This window comes from Hippopotamus amphibius, chromosome 1, assembly GCF_030028045.1.
Source record: "Hippopotamus amphibius kiboko isolate mHipAmp2 chromosome 1, mHipAmp2.hap2, whole genome shotgun sequence".
NCBI classification, from domain to species: Eukaryota; Metazoa; Chordata; class Mammalia; order Artiodactyla; family Hippopotamidae; genus Hippopotamus; species Hippopotamus amphibius.
The window spans coordinates 206,315,133-206,321,855 of record NC_080186.1 but is presented as its reverse complement, the minus strand read 5'-3'; positions in this window follow the sequence as shown (position 1 = coordinate 206,321,855).

Sequence of the window (6,723 nt, the reverse complement as noted above, 5' to 3'; positions counted from 1 at the left end):
ACCATGATGAGAACACTAGTGTAAGCAAAACATTGAAATATGCTTTAATAATGTTTTAACCATGTAGTGACACTAGTCTAGTTTTCTAATGAATTTTTAATTTCTTTTTTCTTATAAGGGTGGTATGAGTTATCGCTGATGCATATTAAATCATATACATGAGTCATTTTCTCTAAATTTGCATAAAATGGCTAAATGCTAATGCACCAAATGGAGCTTACTATATGTGGTACAGCAAATATTCCCTTGAAGATTTTCTGCAATCAATCTCCTGTATTTCATTAGCAACCAGATAAGGTGTGGTCTGCAGAATAAAAAAGAAAAGTGTGTAGCTCATGAACTTAGGAGGCTTCAGATGATTTCTACATGGTGATTAGAGTGGATTCTGCAATTAGAATTTATGTAGGTAAAACACACGCGCGCGCTTCTTTTAAAGGCACAGTGCAACAAGAGCTCTGAATACAGCCTTGCAATGCTAAACAATGAAAAGGCACCATTCGGTTATTGTGATTTTCTATAGCTATAATTAAATGAGGGAAAGCCATACATTAAATCTAGTACCACCCGATTGTGTAACCCTTAGTCAAATTTTATAATTCAAGATTACAATTTCCCTACTTTGTTTATAAAAGAACTTTAAAAAATACCCATGAGTAAAATGTTTTTGTTTGCGAACTTTTCCCTTTTTCCTTGTCTGGGAATCTTAAGGAATTTTCTACAGACTAATGTTTGACATATAAACATGATTTCTTCTGTCAACAAAATACCCCTACGTTTGGACTGGCATTAAGATCACATGGCACAAAAACTGCACCAGGGTGATAGTATTTTTGGGCAAACCACAGATATTTCCCTGAAGAATAAACTTGCTGCTTACTCATTCTACTCATCAACCTTTTTCTCATCTCTCCATATTTTCACCATCTGGAATATTTTTTAACCTGGTACAGAAAAAATTGGGGAAGGGGATGGCTATTTAAAAATAAATGTATGCTTTACCCTACAGTTATTTTGAATTAGTCTTGATAAATAATTAAGGAATGCATAATATATTATTTAGATGCCATGGTCTTAAGAATTTGAGTGGTATTTCAAGTACAATTATAGTCATTTATTTATCAGTAGAAAATTTACATAATCACACTTCAAAATCCAGTGGACTGGAGAGATATCAGAAAGACACCCATGAATGTGGTAATGACTCTGAGCATTAGATTAAGTTAATAATGTATTGATGCACATGATATTCTAATATCTACCACTGCAGTATTTGATCACTTAAAATGATAAAAGCATAAATATTTTTCCCTTTTCAAACTGCACTTTACGCAGAAGGGCTCTTTATGGTATAAAATGCAATTTGAAAAATCAAAATGGAGTTAGACACTCTCTAATAAAATGGAGCTAGTTAAATTTCACTTAAATAGGCCAGATTTCTATTTCTATTGGCTAAGAAAATAATTTTGCCTTAACAATAATTATTGGTTAACAAAAAACATTGCTCACATCATATATTTCAAATTGACAACATAGACCTTAAGGCTGAAGTCCAGAAAAATGACAGAAATTCAAGTTCTCTCCTTTGTCGGTGAGCATGGCATGCAAATGGAGGGATTACCAATTGGAAAGGTAACTTTCGGTTAGCTCAGTCATGCCCTGGGTTCTTCCTGAGCAGCTAGTCCATCTAGCTGAATTTGGTCTCGCTGAGACAAATTTGGCAGAACTATATGCAGTATTTGCATTGTGCTGTTTGAATCACTGAGTCCCATGTCTATCTGCAAACTCAGATTTTAGGCTGTAATAGAGCATGAGTCTTCAATGTGAAAATCTAAGCTACTCAGCAAGTTCTAACCTTATTTGGGGACAGCTAAACTTTTTATTTTTTTATTTTAATCCAAGTATCCACAAATTGTCATGAGTTACTTTATACAGCAAAGCAAATATAAATTTATCAATTAATTCCTACTTTCTTGCTGTCTAGGCATTTTCACTACCAGAAACACTCAAGAGGCATATACTACAAACTCTGAAGATGAACATGTATCAAATTATTTTTCTTCCTTTCTTTTCAAACCCACTTGCCATGAATGGGTCATGGTGATAATTTCATATTTAAAGCCCTAAGCAGTTTTCAAGCTATTCCACACTGTTCAACATCCTCAGCTTCAGACTCCCGTCAGCCAATGCGAACTTAACTTTGTATATAGATTATATGTTTCAAGGAAAATTCAATACATTAAAATAATATATATTGAGCAGCTACTATGTACAAACTATGTGCTTTCTAAAAATAAGGCCTAAAATCCGTGGTTTGAGTTCCTCTCAAAGACTATTAAATTCATGCAACAGTTTCAGATACCTTCATAATTCTCACTGAATTAAAAATAAGAACTAAGTACACTTCCATTATTACTATACAAGAGATCTAGCCCTGACAGGAAGTAAGTCCATGGATTCTGAATTTCAATGATATTAAATCTATTATTGTCTTCACAAAGGCATTTCCTCCAAAGAAGTTATAGGAAGTTTTTTTCATTACAACAGGTTTGATAAATACATAAATTAATTATATTGAGATATTTTTCAGTGAAAATATTTCTTAATCATACTTGTTAGAAATTCTTCCATTCCAGTAAATCTCACTCTTATCTATATCTGTGTGTGTGTATTGGGGGGAGGAGTTATATGTGTATATAGATTTTATTTTTCTCTGAAAGACAAAGATTTAAGGGACATTCTGCACAATATTCTGCAAGTCATTTTTCATGGACTGATTGAGAAAAAGTGTTTATTAATATTTTTTACACACATCCCTTTCCCAAGTGGTTTATTTACAGGTTTTTACCAATTATTAAAATGATTAGCATCTATGGTTATTTCCAAATCTCCCACTAGCAATTAATGATATGACATATAAACATTTTAACCTTGTCAAGTTTGAATTTAAAACTAAACAAAAACAAAACCCTCCAAGAGCCAGGTTGCAGTTAAAATTCTCCTGCAGCTTGTTTTCCCAGGGCCAGTTACTATTAAAAGAAACTCAGAGAACACAAGAAATCCGTCAGACAGCTACTTAGTGACAGAACCAAATGAATATTGTTATATGAGTGTTTTAATAACGCAGCATTTTGGAAGCATTTTCCCAAGATTATTTCTAATTGGCCCTGTCATAAAGTAGTCGCAAACTGCCTTACAACAATAATCAGTTTGAAACGAGTTGTGCAAGCCTGTGACAGAAAGTTGTTAATAATATGCTTCGAAATTTACCTGTGAAATACAGAGCTTGACTACTTCTGAAAAAGAACTGAAAGTGAACGGCCTTTGTAATGCAAATCGATCGGCAGCAAAAAGCGACCACCTTGGGAATCCCTCACCCTCACCTGAGCTTGCCACAGATCTTAGTGTACCCACTGGTTAATGGAATCAAACCTGTTTCAACATATAGGCAAGTGCCTTTCAGTGTCACTAAAGCACAGTCCGTGGGCTGTGGCGAGTTCATATACACTAGGAAGCCTGGGCCCTCGACCCGGTGCTCGTGCCCACCCAGCAGCAGGACCGCCCTCCGCCTCCCAGGACGAGTGACCGCCACCTGAAGGGAGGGCCAGGACGGCTCCTCCTGTTTCCACCCTTCTTGTGCTCCTCCAAGACCCTCCTCTTTCCCAGCCCCACCCGAGAGCTGCAGAGCCAGACCTGCACGAGGCGAGGTGGATTTAGTCCGGTTAGAGTTAAGATGCTATCATTAGCAGCGCACAGCGTGACTTCCCACTAATCCTCTCTGCAACTTACAACAAGTTTAAATGTCCATGCATGATGTTATTAACTGGCTTTAGTATGTGCTTAAGACCCAGATCTCTTTTAAAGTAATCACTGAACAAGTTCTACTGTATCCACCCAACAAGGAGATTAATATTTCCAGCAAATCTGATAGGGGGGAGATGCTCTCAGAGTCCCTAATGGGCAAAGGGGATAGAGGTGCAAGTTGATCTCGGGAAGGGCCCAGAGCGGTCTGCGCTCATCAAATCCCTCTCCGGATTCACAAAACTCCTTCCCCCAAGATCTTCCCCATGGGGTGACGGTGAGAGTGTCTTCCGGTTAACGGATTTTCACTAGGCTAAAAATTAGGGGAGTGGGGAAACACAGTATCTTTATCACTGATATTGATCACGCCCAGAAAAGATGCCCAGGCAGAACTAGAGAAACTGAGTGTCAGCAGAAGAAAGCCCCTTCATCATAAGTTGCCTGCTAGCCTGAAGAAGGATCCTTGGGAAGGCGGAGGCCTGCCTGCAACTGACCTCCTGGCGTGACTAAACCCCGACGCCACCCCCATCCACGAGTCCTACTCCCCGGATTCCTAAGCAACCGCAGTCCCGAGCTGCCGCAGAGATAGGGCCGAGGTCGCCAGTGAGGGGCCGAAGGGCGGACAAATCAAAAAACACAGAAGGGCCCACGCGGACGCAACTCTCCAAGCCACGCATTGGAACGCTGGCGGCCCCATTCTGGCAGTGGGGCCGGAGTCCGTCGGTCTCCAAGCCTTGGAGGGCGGGCACCGGAATTTGAGCTCGTGGAGACTTCGGAGGCCTCCCAGCCCGCTTCCCGGGCCGCCGCGCGCCCCCAGCCGCCCCGCCGCGCGCCGCGCGCCAGCCCTGAGCGCGCGCCAGCCCCAGGAGCGCGCGCGCCGGCGCACCAGCTCGGGCAGCCCGGGCAGCCGGTCTCCCGGGAAACACCAATCAGACGCCCTGTTTCAGGAATGGGCCCCGAGCAGCCGCAGCTGCGGGAGGACTCTGGCTGCTGGCGGTCAGCGGGAGGCGTCGTGCTGCCCGGCGGCGAGCCGGCCGCCTTCGCCTCTGCCACTGCCTAGCCCAAGCGCTTTCGCAGCCAGTCACAGAGTCGGCTGTCTCCTCTGTGCACCGCCCACGCCGAGCACCTTGCAAGGAGGCAGCTAAGCCTGGCTATTTTTAGATCTCAAGAAGACGTAGTGCCAGAGCTCAGCTAAAACCCAGTCAAACAACCAAGCACAGTGATGTGCTTCTCTTTGAACAAATATGTCTCAGAACTCCATATTTCCCTGAATAAAGTCGATTATCTTCACTTTTTAAAGTCCTACCCCCTGTGGTCTGCCAGTTGGCTGGAAAGCAGAAAGCCACATGCTGCCACCTCAAAGATGGTTATCACCTTTCTAAGGAAGTGCACTAACTCTCGCGGCCCTGATTGAGGGCAAGCAGATATTCCTTAGCAATCATAACTATATACTTTTCATTTTCATTCACCATCTTTAGAATTAATTCCACAATAAAATCGAACAATTCCCAGAAGGGATGAAATGGGTTCTCAAAGCAGATGAGAACAGAGGTTTCTGCTGACTTCTGTACTAGGTTAACTTGTGCTAAGAAACCGATGAACACAAAAACAGGATAACAAAGCCATCCATTAAAATCTGGAGACACTGAAGAATCGCTGTAGGACCTGTTTAACTGTCTCGAAGTACCAGTGTTAAAAACAACTGACCCAGTATTATAGATGTCTTTTTACTCAGCAACTTCTAGAGGACACCTTGTCTCCTGTTGCCCAATTCACCACCTCCACCCCCAGTACCCATCCAAATACAACATCATATTATGGTGTGTTTTACTCTAATTAGGGAAAAGCTAAGTCATAGCAAGACAGAGTGGAGAAAGGTTATCAATATTCTTGTCACAATGGCATTTCCAGAGGTACAGATCTATAGAAAAGACTAGATATATAGTTATACACTCTCTTTAATGAATTTTCTAGCCGCATTGTAAAATAAAACCTTTGGTTTCATCTCTCCATTTTTAAAAAGTCAAAATTCAAGTCAAAAAAAACTGTCTTGAACTGTTTATATATAGTCTATAAATGAGAAGAATGTTTATGAACTTGAAATGCACTTATCCTTATCTCTTACTATTTAAGTGGTTCCTTAATTTTTATCAAAGACTACACAAAATCAAATTAGCATTTCATATTTTTTCAAATAAGAGAATTATTTTAATTTTAAAAATAAACACAGAGCATGAGTAGAAGAAATTTAGTGTTTAAGAAGACTTAAAGAAAGGCCACTTGGGGAAAATAATTCATTTTGACTGTAAATAATGCATTTATCTCATTACTATGCACATTAATGGTAACTGCACTAGGGGGCTGATACTGGTAAATATATTCATTCATATCCTGCAAGGATATTGGAGAAGTCTTCCTATATATATATGTATTTTTTAAAACCTGTATCTAATTTCCATTCTTATTGTTTTGGATTTTTCTGTAAGACTTTTTATGTTATATCCTCTATAATTCTATGATTGAGTGACTTTTCATTGTTAATTTTCTGGCATAAAGTAGGACAAGGAAAATAAGTTGGTTATATCTTTATATTTACTTTTACAGGTGTCATTTTATCGGCCTATTTCTAAGTATTTCATGAAAAGATTCTAGATGTCAAAACTTGCAGTAACGTTCCTGTTTAGAAATACACAAAATAATACCTTTGACGTTGGCAACTCAGATATATTATTCAGCAAAACAGCAATTACTCATTGTTTTGCACTTACATGTTAAGAACTATGCGACACTTGGTGACACAATAACAAAATTGCAAAGTCAATTATATTTAAAATAGACATCCTAATAAAACATACACAACCAACTCCTTTTACTCTTTTTCAACTGTTTTGTTTCCGTTTTCTGACTGTTTACAGTCAAATAGAT